At 37.1% G+C, this 14,810-nt stretch overlaps 1 long non-coding RNA gene across 2 annotated transcripts in view; it reads right to left on the minus strand.

The window, feature by feature from the left end:
- The window catches only part of LOC109453077 (uncharacterized), a 232,091-nt gene that overhangs the window by 48,683 nt on the left and 168,598 nt on the right, over window positions 1-14,810 (minus strand). The gene's annotated exons all lie outside the window — the stretch shown is intronic.

Consider the following 14,810-nt stretch of genomic DNA (forward strand, 5'->3'; position numbering starts at 1 on the left):
TATACACACATTTATCAAAATATTTTCAATAAGTTAGATTGAGGTATAATTTACACGTAGGAAAATGCACAGTTGTTAAGTATAGAGTTTAATGAGTTTTGAAAGTTCATGCCCCTGTGTCATCCCCACACAATCGAGATACTACAGAACATTCCTTTTACCTTAGGACCCTTCTGCTCACTGCAGGCAGCATCTACAGTAGACATAGTAACTCCTTTGAGAAAGGAGCAATAAAGTATAAACTCTTCAAATAGAGTTTTATGGTTTTAACAGAGACTATGGGTGGAGGGAGGGATTTTAAGCTCAAAAGCTTCAAGTATGAGAGGGCATTGGAATATGAGAGCCAAAATTTTGATTAGCCAAATAATAGACTTGGGAAGAATGCTGGATGAGCTTTCTACAGGAACCTTTTTGTCTTGCTAAAAATTTCCTTGGACTGTGGAGATAGAGGTGAGTCAGAAAAGCAAAGATTTCACCTGTTTGCCCCAGTATTATGGCGCACTAGGAAAAATAGTAAAAATAGTGATGTTTTTTACTATAATAGTAAAAATAGTGGTGTTCTTCAGCATACAGGACCAGTCTCTCAAATCTTTAGCAGTTCCTGGAGTAGTGTGTGAGGATATCCAAAGGCTTCCCATCAGTCCAAAAGAGAAGAGAGTGCCAGGGAGAGGGCTGTGGGCCTGCAGTAGAAGACCAAGGGTGCACTGACCGTGTGCTGAGACGGATGGAAACTGAGGCATCAGCAGTGGGTTCCAAAATTAGGGTGACGCTAGTTGAAAACCAGGAATCTGTCCCCTACCTTCTTTCCCAGTAGCCTAGCTGTGACACAGGATCCCCAGAATGGAAATGAACCATGGGAAGAATGGAGAAGGAGAAATCCTGAACCATCAGAAAACAAATTTGACTGAGTTTGACAAAAATTAAGCCTTTTGTCAACTGGTGGAATGGTGCTCAAAGTAGAGATTATACTGAGTTGTAGATAAAGAAAGATACATTCTCTTTCTATGCATATCTAAATGCTGTGAAATTTGTACCTATTACGTAAGCAAAATAAATAAAGAAATCCAACATCCTATTAGAAACTCAAATTAGTAACGGACATCACTCAACCATGTTGAGTAAGTGAATTTGTATGGCACTTGAAAACTGACAAGTGGTTTTATGTCCTTAATTTTATTTGGTACACACAATAGCCTACAAGGTAAGCAAGCCAAAGACCCTCCTTTACATGAAAATATAGACAGCTATGAAATACCATCCCTGAATATTCATTGATTCAATTCATCCAAGAAATCAGTGGAATGCCAGTAGTTGTCACCTACTTGACATCTCATTTCCCCTGCAGGGCATTTCAAGAGACTGTGAGGGACATGAAGGATAATACAAGCATCTAGAGTAGGAATGACCCTTGGCAGGGCCAATGAGTGACTATGCCTATAAACAGAAGTAGGTGTGGAGGGTGAAAAGGATAAAAGAGTGAATTTTTAAAAATTTATGTTAGCATTGAAGAAAGGAAGGAGAGCTCATTAGTGACATCCCAACCCTTGCTACTGATAATTTAGATGGTGTGGGAAAAGAGCAAAAGGTCCACAGGTGGAATAGCCTCAGCTATCTAACTCACGAGCCTGGAGAGGAATCAGTAGCCCTGACTGGTGATGACGAAGAGTTTAAACAAAGTAGAAAAAGGCCTAGAGAAATGAAACTGGTTTCAGAGACAGATCCTGCAGAGGGTGTGGCATCCTTAAGCCTGGTCTGTAGCTGGATAAGTCCAGACATGGAGACCTGGACAAGGTATTTCTCATCCAGGGAGTGGGTGAAATCAAAGCCAGCCAGGTGGCTGATGAGGCCACTCACAGCATAGGCTCAGCCCCTGGTGGGGATGTGGAGATTCATCCAAGAAGCTCAGGGAGTAAAACAGCTGCAACTGGAGGCCTGGAAGGAAACCATGGCAGAAATCCAGTCTGTGGTCTAAGAGAGCAGGGGAAGGAATGACGGACATGAGGTTTAGGGCAATAGGACCCCTTCCCTGCCACTGTGGACTGGTACTGTTGCTGACCTTCTGACTGGGTCAGGATAACTGTGGAACTCAAGGGACCTTAGACTACAAATGGAGGCCATTGGCAATGCCAGTGAAAGAGTAGAGAAGACAGGGCTGACCATGATGGCACCCATACAGCTAGAATTTGAGCTACGCTATCAAGGAAAGCCCAGCCTGACGGAATATACTAGTCATCCACTTGACACACTGCTGACACACAAGAGCTAATTAGAAAACAGTGCCTTGACCAGTAAGCTATTCATTTAAAAATATGTATGTAAAATAATTTTAAACAGACAGCTAAAGGACTTTGATAGCAATTGTAATTTTAATATGGTACAGGCATAGGAAACTTTTCCTAGACAAATAGCAGGAAATGTACCATTTTCTAAGCTAGACTCAGGCATGACATGAATAGCAAGATAATTCCTGATTACTTTTATCATATATAGTAGAACGTTGTCCATTTGACTGTTCATCTGACCAGCTTGGTCTAGTAGAGAACTAATTAGGCCAGTCCCATGATTTTGACTTCTCCTCGAAGCTGTTAGATCCTGCAGTCAGTTTTAACAGGGCCCTGAGAGGGGCGTTCGGAAGCAACTGGTTTTGTTTTTATCTTTTTTTCTGTTTTCTCTTTACTTGGAGAGCGTTCCTTCTCCCTGTACACTGGGTAAAAAAGTACTAATCTTGGAAGAATAGGAGCAAGCTCTTACACATTGTAACACCTGCAGCATCTGTGAGACTCACTGTATGACTTTAGAAGCACCCAGTGTACCAGATGATGGACCTTTAATGTGACTTATTCCACTTTCTGTAGAGCATTTTCAGCTTTTCTTTACAAGCACCTTGTTTCCTCCCACGGAGCAGAAACAATAAAGATAACAGGAGGAGGATGAACACCTGTGGGATGTGTTCTGCGTGCTAGTTACCCTTTGAGGGGCTTTACAAGGATTATCTTATTCTGTCTTCACAGCAAGCCTACGAGGCAGGTACTACTATTATCCCCATTTTCCTGGGGAATCTAGAGAAACATGTAGCCACAGAATGTTAGTTAATGTGTTTGTCTTTCAGCGCTAACATTCTGTGGCTACATGTTTCTCTAGAAAGACAAACACATTAATAAACACATAGCCCTGTTTTTCCAGTTACCTGTCATGCCCACCTGTGTCCGCTAGGTCAGTGGCTCAGGGGCGCACTTCTGTTATATGACAGACCTGGGGTAAATGCGGGTTACTTTACAGTCACTTATCTTTCAACTACACCATATCTTCTCTTAATTATAATGAGAAAAGTAGTACTCCTTAGAAATATAAACATATAAATGAGGTCTGGTGCAACCACTAGGATTAAGTAAATAAAATTCTGTGGAAGCCACAGTGTGTGTGTGTGTGTGTGTGTATGATATATATATATATATATATATATATATATATATATATATATATATATATGTTGTTTCCTCCCACACATATTGCTTCCATATATATATATGTGTGTGTGTGTGTGTGTGTGTGTATGTATATATATATATATATATATATATATATATATATATATATATATATATTTAACACATGTTGCCTTTAACAAAACATCAGCAAAGGACATAAAAGAATAGAGACCCCAGATCCTTGAAAGCTTGCCAGACTTCCTGATGACCAAGTTTGTGTCAATGGTTTGGGAGCCACTTTGTTCTCAGCTCCCATAAAAGATCCAAAGAAGGTACCTATTAAAATTTCATAGGTCATAATTAATGATCCTGCTCATAAAATTGCTTCTAATATCTCTGGCTCTAGATAGACAGCTTACCTGCAGGGAGAATTTTTTTCGCAGCAACACATGGAAGATCATAAATTGGCCTGGCTCAGTAATTTAGTGGGTCTTGCAGAGCAAAAACCTCCAACTTTCTAAATCGATTGTTTCAAAATAAGTTTACTGCTATGAGAAAATGGGAGCTTGTTATATACCTGCTTTCTAAATCTACTCCCATAGCCTGATATTTGGAAAATTTAAGGAAACTTTGGATTTCCACCTCTTATTGCTGTTTTCCTACATCTGTGCCCGCACATCTGTACATCATGCTTACACAGCTACAGGGTATGCTTAGTGAACACGAGAAAACCCTCCGTCTCTGATACTTCTGTTCCATGCATCACAGTGTGAGGAACAAGGAAAACTGCATATTGTTGGACCATACAGGCCCTTCCTTTCCCTTGCTTTGTCCTCTTCCTCCTCTATTTTTCCTTCTCTTTCTTTCCCTCCTCCTCTACTATTTCACCTCAAAAAGCCCCCACTCTCTCCCAACAATTAATTTCTTAATTGTCAGTGTACAACTGAGCCAAGAAAAGCAATCACCATGCTGGCTTCCATAGACCTTTTGAAGTGTTCTTTGGTGTCTCCTCCACCGTCAGAGGAAACTACATGCATGGATAATGCATTGGTTTGACTATGCTTCTCAAATGCCTATAAACTTTAATATTTATTCTTGGAATGTATAAAGGAAATTCTATTAGGGGTAAACAAAATGCCATGTTGTAAATTAAAAAATAAGGCTCATTGGCCCATTTGACATTTCTGATTATTGGCACCGATTCTCTTGCATTAGAGATTGTTCACTGAAGCTAGCATTTTACGTCTGAAATAGTTTTGCATCCTTTATAGACTTTTTGATGGCAATACAATAAAATTCACTAAATGGCAGGAAAGAGACTCATTAAATTTGCTTTAAATATTAGACCCAAGTAAGCAACCATACCAAAAATTTTGACTTGGTTTTCTAGAACTCATGGAAATAAGCTGAGAGGAGAAAGGGAAGGATGTTAAGAACAAGGGTGAAGATATAATCTATACATGGTTATTGCCTTAGCCAATGTTGTCAATAGTGTGTTTTTCTTTGCCTTGGGGCTAGCAGGACATGGTAAAATTATCTCCTATCCAATCAACTGGCACCTGCCATTCAAGTTGTGAATAATACCATGCTTAAAACTTGATAGAATAACACACCTTGTATAGACTTTGAACCATCACTACTTGGAAATTACATCTTAAGAAACCAGAAGCAAATATGACACTTTGACCCAAAGTGGAGAAGGGTCAATAACCAATTAGCAGTTCCCCAGAGAATTTGTGTTATAAGTGACCTTCCGTTTCTGCTGCCACTCTTACCCAACTGCATCAAAGCTGCTTGGGGAAGAGACAAACTAATCACTTGCATATACTAAATTTGCTGCAGGCCATTGCGTGATAAATTGTCCAATTTCACTAAGCAAGGTAGCTTGGATAAAGAAAGAAAATTCGGTCTCACAGAATATAAAGTCATTGTGTGGTCAGGTCTTCAGCTGTAATGCAGGACTGAAAAGGTCTGTTTTCTGGCAACCTCCCCCACTTGCAGGGGGTGTAGTGCATGGAGGGCATGACTGTTACGAAGATTTCTCCCTAATATTTAGACAACAGCTGCCAGATGAGTCTCTCTGGCCAGAAGGACTTGAGATTTTTTAAATTGATATGTCATCTCATTGATTTTGGGGGTTGTATTTTTATAATTTTGTTCTTTGAAGAAACTGAAGCATGAACCCTAAGGTTGAGGTTAATTTGGAGTACCCTATGTGACTAGTCAACCTGACAACCTCTGAAACATCTTTCACTGGTTTTAAAAATATGAATAACAATTTGGGTTATAGCAATTCAGATATTGGAGATGATATAAAAAATTCTACTGCCTGATCTAAGAGTTAAGCAGTCTAGGAAAATTCTAGTGGTATTTCGGCTTATATGGTCAACACACATTTACGTTTACCTTTGGTTGTCAATTTTTCCTCAGCATTTCTAGGCAGTAATGTGAGGGATACCAATCTTTGTGTTGGCTAATTCTGAATTGATGGTGAGTGGGGTGTTAAGTGGAGTCAGACAATGGGGTGATCATTTCTCTTGTCTCCTCTCTGTGATCTTGCCTTTTGTTTGCTGTATTGTTCCATCTCATAGGTTAGTTCCATTCATTTCTGGAGTGCCCCAGCCAGCCTTCCCAAAGGCTATGCCTCTTCAAACTGTTTACACAGCATGCAAGTAGGTGCTACTTCAAAAAGGGATGCTAAGTTGATTGGGAAACTCTGATTTAAGTACAAATAGGTACTTTTTATAGGACTTCTCAGAGCTTCAATTTACTAATGTGCATTGTGGCTAACCAAGAGAGATACATAGTATGCAGCATTTACCAAAATTATCTGTCTAATTATTTATTGTAACTTAGGAGGATTTATGGGGGTGGTGTTCCGTGGAGCATACTTTGTCAAACATCTCATTTGCCCAGTTTCAAATGCATGTAGTCCTTACAAATGACCTGCAATGTCTTGCATAATGAATCTTCCACACAAATATAATAAATATAATTGAGATGGCAGCAGTACACAAAAGCAAAAACGTCTTTTTACTTTTGTGAACTACTGTCCTAGAGAATTTTTGGGAAAAAAAAACCCAGAAAATAAGAATACTGAAGCGAGAAGAAGAAAAATGAACATAGCTTAGCTTATTTCTGCTGACAATCCTATTTGCAGTCTTCTCTTTAGGCTAGAATGTTCCTACAGAAATTCAAGTAAGAAAAGAGCATTATTACCTTGTCCTACCCTTCCTTACCTCCCACAGATTGCCTTGTCAACTTTCAGGGGTGATATGAGATTGACATGCCCCCACAACTGTGAAATTTGGGTGTCATGACAGTCCTGGAATTTTCCTTCTTTTTGTCAAAAAGCAGCTCCTGGCAATTGTGAGTGGGCATGGAGGGGAACTCACCAGGGAAGAAATGTGGCCATGGGGCATCCTGTTGAGAGGGTACATTACCCTGCAGGAAAGCATTTGTAGCCCCAGAAAGACCCCTTCTCTCTGGGGCACATTTAACAAGACTTTCTTTTTCTCTAGGACTAGATACATCCAGGACCAGTCAGAATTCTCATTAATATGGTTTATCTGGGTATAAGAAACTATGTGAAATTCTAGTGCCTTATCATTTTTAGGTTAACATGAGTAATTTGGCAAGCTACCTAACTGAAATGCTCAACAGAGCAATAGAATCTCTTTTGTTATTTATCTATTTATTATTTTATTTATTTTTGAGCCTCTTTTAACAATCAGCTTATAATCCTTGGTCTGTTTTTCCCCCTGTTTTCTGTTTCTCATTTCCCTTGATCTCCCTACCTCACTTCTACCAAAGCACAGCATTGATGGATTTGTAACAGAAAATCCCTAATAGTTTCACTGATCTTGTTAATACAAAAACACAAATAAATCCCCAACCGAAAAGAAAAGTATACAATTTTGAAGTGCAAGCTGACTCAAAGAGAAAGAGAGAAATTCATTGAGGCATTTTTTTGCTTCTTTAGGGAATAAAGACCCTATGTTCTAGGACTCAGGTGCACTTGGAGAAAATTTTTTCAATGGTCTGTTCTCTGAAAATCAAGCTGATACACATTTGCAACTAGAAACAAAGATAAAACAATATCTTCAAATACACATTTTCCCCAAATTAAGTAAAATTCCATTTTAAAGCTTGTTTGTATCAATGAGCAGATAAAGCTGCAAAGTGTGTTTACTTGCCTTTAAGCAGAAATATCTATATTTCTGAATTTTATAACTAAATCAAGTTATTGTTTTTACTTTTGCTTATCTAGTTGACTATACAAATTTTTTTTTGGTTTGCTATTTAATATAAAAATGGATAAGTCCTTAAGTTGCAATGAACCTTGTGAGAATGGGATAAGTACTATTTTCCCTGTTTTACAGGTCAAGGAATAGAACTTTTAGATTTTCTTTGTCCCAAACCCTGGATTCTATCTTTCAATATATTCTGCCACTTCAAAATACCTAATGCTTTTAAAGCCAGAAGCATTTTGTGGATTCATCATTTCTCACCAAATATAAGAACTGCCACAGAAATGCCTGATTTTTAAAATTCCATAGCAGAATTAAATAAGCTCAAGACTAAGCAGAAAATAAGAATATTGAAGCTAGAAGAAGAAGAACGAACATAGTTTAGCTTGTTTGTGCTGACAAGCCTATTTGTAGTCTTCTCTTTGGGGTAGAGTGTTCCTACAAGGCTACATGCTTTCAGCCGTTGTGCTGGAATCTCCAGCTTTGATCACTGGACTGTCATAGAGCCGAGCACGTCTGCCTGGTCTGAACAATGGGAGAAACACCAACTTTCCTTCTCTCTGAACATCTGAGAGGGCTCACAGGCTGTCATGACAAATGCTCAGTAAGCCACAGCTCTGTGCCACCTCATCGTTCCATGGCAGAGGGGAATAAAGCCAAGGTGTGAGGACACTTGCCCAAGGTTGCAGAATCAAAATCAGCCTTTGGTTTCCTGACACCTAGATTAACTCTCTTGTTCAGGGCTTTTCCATGCTTTTGCCTCTCAAACTTTGCAGATGGGACTAACCATGCTGATTTGATTTTTTTTTTTTTTTTTTTTTTTTAAGACAACTCTTGCTCTCTGTATTCAAAATAACTCACCGAACATTCTTAAAGTGTTTTACGGAGAAATCAGACTCAAAATGCTGAGGATGTGGGTAGTGAGAGGAAAGCATGGAGAAATTGCCTCTGTCTCATAGCTAAGGCACTATAGACTGGGAAACAGTGTCCAGGACTTAAGAGAAAAACCTGCACAGTGGGAGAGTTGTAGTGGATGCAGAAGTTGCTAAGGCTTGCAAAGGTCTTAGAAAAGTAGAACTGTGTTTCGGGAACAAAAGTTCATTCCAAACGGAGCTTCCTTAAGAAGTACAGATTTTGACATCCAAGTCTTTCTGATTAAACCATCTTAGATTTCAGTGACCACCAAGCAAATTCCAGATGCCTGGAGTAAGCTTATGAAATCAATTTTCCAAAAGGAAACTAGTCAAGGGAAAAAAAAAAAAGATAAAACTTTCTAGGTAAATTAAGAATATTCATTTATAAGTTGGCAACTTTCTACAGTGTATATTTGATGTTACCCTGCTAATGTTCTCTGTGTCCAGAGTTTCTTAAAAAGAAAACAAGCAAAGCTTTATGAGACCCAATATGTAAATAGTTTCTATTGCCTTTGCACTTAGACAATTTTATTATTATTATTATTATTATTATTATTATTATTATTATTAAAGAGATGGCAACTTATTTTAATGCAATTGCTTCTTACTATTCAGTGAAGAAGCCTGTGGAGTCATCATCCTTCTAAGCAGATGAGGAAGATGAAGGCTGATGAGATCAAATTATTTGTCCTCAGCATCAAAATTGAGTCCTCAACTAGGCTGGGATAAACCACAGGTCCTTACTCACATGAAGTATTTATACTTCTTAAAGATTTTAAATAAAAAAAATTTTGCTTCTCTCCACAATATTCATTAGTTCTAATCATATTATGGTCCCAATGTAGCTATTTTAAAGTGAAATTAAAAGGCAGCCTAGCTTTGGAGGGTAAGAGTTATTGAAAGAGGTGTCTGGAGAGCCATTTAAAATTTTCAAGAAAAAAAAAAAGAGAGAGAGAGTGTGTGAGAGAGCTGTTCTTTTCCTTTTAAAAATTAAGAAATCAAATATAGAAATAGTCTAATTTACATTAATGATCTGTAATCTATGAAACGATTTTTAACCATTTTAAAGTAAAAGACTGGTGATTATGTGGGTGAGTAGATGGTGATAATAACCATAAATCTTTGGAAAACCATGGATGTGCTAGGTAATGCAGAAATGAGGTTGGCTAGGTTCTTGGCCTGAGAACTTCCATAAGGAAAGCCTAAGCCATCATTCTGAGTTCTGGAGAAGGTGGAACTTACTATTTCTACCTGTCCTTACAATTGAAGTGTTGGTCTTTTGCTTCCTGACATCCAAAACACTCCTGTGCACATTGTGTGGAATGTGCATAGGTCCCCAAATAAACACAGGCCCTTCTCAGCCTCCCCCCCAAAGAGAGTAAGGCCAAGGGTGTGCCTCAGCGGCTAAATTTTTGTTCTCCTTCCTGCTAGGCCCGGTATCTTGTAGAGAAACAAATACAGAGGGTGCCAAAAAATGTATACACATTTTAAGAAAGGAAAAAACTGTATTAATTGTAATATTCAATATACCAATAACAAAAGATGAATACAAGTCACGTGTGACGTCTGCAATTACAAGAGGTGCTCGAAGTGGTTACCATCAGCGTCCAGACACTTCTGATTACGGCGAACTACTGCTTGAGCAACATTGACCAAAGTGTCTACTTGTATACATTATTTGGCACCCCCGGTAGTATTACTCCTGTGGCTATAAGGGACTGAGAATGGAGAGTAGAGGAATGGAAGATTGAGGGGGAGAAGGAGACATGTCTAGACCCACCAGTGAGTAGAGCAAATCCCAGATCATATACAGAGGGAAGACCAATGTCCACCAAATGATTCTGCTAAGATGTGCAAATTGTCCAGGGGAAAAATGTTTGGAATTAAAGACTTGATTGAAAATAAAATCTACTTGCCCTGGTTCCCAGTTCTAGATCCCAAATCATCATTGGGAAAGAACACCTCATGGCAATTCACATATAAAGCACAGTCAAAAGTTAACTAATTTAACCATACTCAATGATACTTTCAAAAGTTAACTAATTTAGACATACTCAATGATACTTTCATGAAAATTTGCCATGCACAAATTTTCAAGGAATTCCCCTCCTATTGTTGGAATTAGAGCTTGTAAGTGCAAAGAAAAGTATGTTTAATTGTGCTACAATAAATAGTGTGTTTCTTAACAATTTTATATATCTGAACTATAACCCCAAGTCTCTGAAGTTAAATAGTTAATGATAATTATGTGTGAATGTCATACTTTAAGGGAGGTCTGCGGCATGGATTTGGTTTTATCTGACAGGTCAATACTATGGAAAGAACTTCAACTTTCAACGTTATTTTTAAAGATAAAAATGTTTTTGTTTTTTTTAAAGTCTTCAGAGAATTGACTCTAGTGATGCCGTTGTATGTTATACATAACTTGTTTCCCTGAAAATAAGACCTAGCTGGACAATTTGCTCTAATGCGTCTTTTGGAGCAAAAATTAATATAAGACCCAGTATTATATTATATTATGTTAGAACTTGTCTTATTTTATTATAAGACTGGGTCTTATTTATTTATTTATTGCTCCTAAGACACATTAGAGCTGATTGTCTGGCTAGGTCTTATTTTGGAGGAAACATGGTATTAGAGAAGGGGGCATAGTAGGTATTCAGTGAGTTTTAAAGGAAATTAGAATGCTACAAATGACCCCCTTTCTTGAAGCCTGAAAAATTCCACTTTGATTTAGCACCAGTGGAATTGTTAATAGAAACTTCTTTGCACATTGTGTATAAACAGCACAGCCCAGCCTGTATCAACTTTATGCTCCAATAAACAAGACAATAATGACAAATTATCAAAGCAGGCCTCAGATGTGACCCTCAATTGGGAGAGCAGCAATTTAATGAAGACAAAAGCTAGGTGAAAGCTGCTAATATCATTTACTGATAAACAGATTTTCTCGAGAGGCTCCTAGCTGAATCCCCTAAGGACCCATAAACCTGCATAATTCCATTTAAAATATTGTGCAATTCACTAAATTAGTCTTTGAACATCCTTACTATCCAATTACGAAGCCCCAGCATGGACAGAATAATGAAATTTTTCAAACTGTGGAATGCATGTGGTCTTAACAAACTTATGACAAACACCAAAATTAGCTTTCAATTTTGAGGGCAATGTAGCTCCCTTTAATACCTCAAGTCAGAGTGGCAACAATAAAACACTATTGCAGGGCTAAGCAGAACAGAAGAAAAATAAATCTTGCCTTACTCAGAATTCTGAACACGGTCTACCTTCAGGAAAAAAAAAATCATAAGAAGTTGAATGATGTTTTGCATTTGCAAGCTATTTGGTCGCTTAAAGTCTAGTAAAAGCTTTACTGAATAAAGGGTACAAAATACCTCCTGGACAGTTCTATCTTCCAGGCAGGCAGAAAAAGGCGAGAGTTTGAGGAAGTGAAATTTATTTCTGTTCAAGCATTGCAAGCTGCATTATTAAAGTCATTTGTCATGGTTTGAATATTTCTGCCTGATTCACCATTAAATTGGCCTTCTAATTACCAACTTTGTCATGAAAAGTGGTCTGGCTGTTTCATTCACCAGAAAACTTCAATTCTTTAATCATCACTTGCTTCATGTATATAGAAAGAGAGAGAAAGAGAGAGAGAGAGAGAGAGAGAGAGAGAGAGAGAGAGAGAGAGAGAGAGAACAACAAAGCATATATTTTTTATCCTTAAATTTTAAAATAAAGTATGTCAACACAATTATGCATACATTAAAATAGCTATACATTTTTAAGATGTTGAGAAGTATTTAGAAAGCAAGTTACCATTTCATCTTTACAAAGGAACTTGTCAACACTAATGCATTATCTAGTTGCCCAACTCAGACCACATTAACATTTGCTCTTGTCATGGTTTCAGAACCAACAGGTACCAACTGTAATCATCATATACCAGGTGAGATATTTCTCCTTCTTATATATTCTAGCTGCTTGGCTTCTTAGTTGCTATAGTTAATTTTATTCACAGAAAAAGATCTAGAATCTATGGCTTCTCTGAGCAGCCTAGTGAAGTTGACAAGTTGTTTACTGCGAGTTCATACTTTCAGGCAGACAGGATAGGGGACTGTGGCTGACAATCACATAGGTACAGTATCATCCCGTCTATATTTATTTCTGTTGGCTATGATAATGGTACAATATGCACTCGTATTTTAGACTACACAGTATAGCTTCCTTTAATGTTTGGAGGAAAGAGGACTAACCTACTAACATTGTTAAGAGAACTCCAACAAAGGCTTAGTAATACAAATTTGGGAAACATCCATGTAACAAAACAGAGATAGGCAAAAACATTTTCACCCAAAGCACACCAGATGATGAGGTGTTTCACATTTTACAGACGAGGAAACTAAAGCATCGAGTGGTTTTGCAAGCTTTCTCCAAGTTCACACAGCTAAGAAGAGTCAATTGAACATTTTGGAGTCTAAGAATGTAACCATCTCTCAGTGTGCGTGGAAAGTACTTAGCACAATGCCTCCTATGAGTATGTGCATCAAATCTTTGAACCAGTTAATTTTTACATTTAAACCATCTTTAAAAAGTGTAACACTTTAGACATTTTCATTTGTATGCTCCAAATGCAAGCACACTAAGAGATGTTGCAGGTTCAATTCCAGACCATTGCAATAAAGTAAAGATCACAATAAACTGAATCACAAATTTTTTGGTTTCCCAGTGCATATAGAAGTTATTTTACACTACACTGTAGTCTATTAAATGTGTAATGGCATTTTTTCTTAAAAAAATATACATATCTCAATTGAAAAATACTTTATTGCCAAACAAATGTTAACCATCACCTGGGCTTGGGAAAATATCACCAATAGACACTTGAGGCAGGGTTGCAATGAACCTCCAATTTATAAAACAGCCAACATCTGTAAAGCACAATAAAGCGAATCTTAGTAAAATGAGGTACACCTATAAAGAGCTCCGTATTAATCTGAAGGACTTGAGGATTATATCATTGGGATTCTTATATCAGCATTCGATGATCACCCTTATAGATGCCTTCTGTTATGACAACAATTTTTGGCTGTGCATTTTCTATTGCCTTACATGAGTAGCAAAAATGAGTAAAACATCAGAATAATGTTTATGAGTATTGGAAGCTTATTTTTATGTATTCTTCTTTTGTTTAATTACTGACCTTCCTTGGAGGAAAGTTAATAAAAGGTTTACTCATAGCATAATTATCTCATAGCTTCAAGATAATCGTGTATATTTTATGATCTATTTTTCAGAGTGTAAAAAAATTAATACACTGGTTTCATCATTTTTTTTTTTTGACATTGAACAGAAATGGAGAAGTTTGGTTAAGAATGTTGAATGTCATAAAATATGAAATTAGATATCCACCTTTAGAAAAACTAGGACGCCTTTGAGAATAAAAGAGGTGCTACTAATAAGTATGCAAAAAAAATAAGTATGCAAAAAGACTGTTCCAAACAAACCATGACATTGTTCACTCTAGTATTAGAATGTTTATGTTCTCTATCTTTTTTCTTGATTCCTTTCCTACTTTTTCTGAATTATAACCTGCAGTAGGTTCCTTAAAAAGGATGGTGGTGGATAAAATTTTTTGGATTCCTGGTATATTTAAATATATATTTATTCTACTCTCAGATCCAATTGAGAATATTGATAATATACAATTTTGGTTCTAAAGTCATTTTTCCTTAGAATTTTGAAAGCAATTTTCCCACTTCTTCCAGTTTCCAATCTTGCTTTTGAGAAATCTGATGCTATTCTGATTCTGTGTTCTTTATATATGATCTGTTGCTTTGTGTTGTTTTTTTCTTAGTATCTTTCCCTTTTTTAAAATTTTCTTTCCTCCTTTCTTAAACTGCTTAAGATTTTGTGTTTATCTTCCATGCTGTGAAAATTTATGATTATGTGCCTTGGTTTGGTGTTTGTTTTTTTTTTTTCATTTATTGGGCTGGGTACTTGGAGACAAATGCCCTCAGTTCTGAGTATTTTTCTTGCGTTTTTTTTTCAGATAATTTCCTTTGCTCCATTCCCCCTATTCTTCCTGTATCTTTTATTAACAAAACCTAGCTTCTCAATTGACTAATTTCTTTTTTATTTTCTCATTTCTTTGTCTTTTTTATATATTTTCTGGGAAATTTTCTTATATTTATCAACCTTTCTATTACATTTATATT

This window comes from Rhinolophus sinicus, chromosome 16 (assembly GCF_057876585.1).
Source record: "Rhinolophus sinicus isolate RSI-liver-muscle chromosome 16, RSI-T2T, whole genome shotgun sequence".
Taxonomy (NCBI): Eukaryota; Metazoa; Chordata; class Mammalia; order Chiroptera; family Rhinolophidae; genus Rhinolophus; species Rhinolophus sinicus.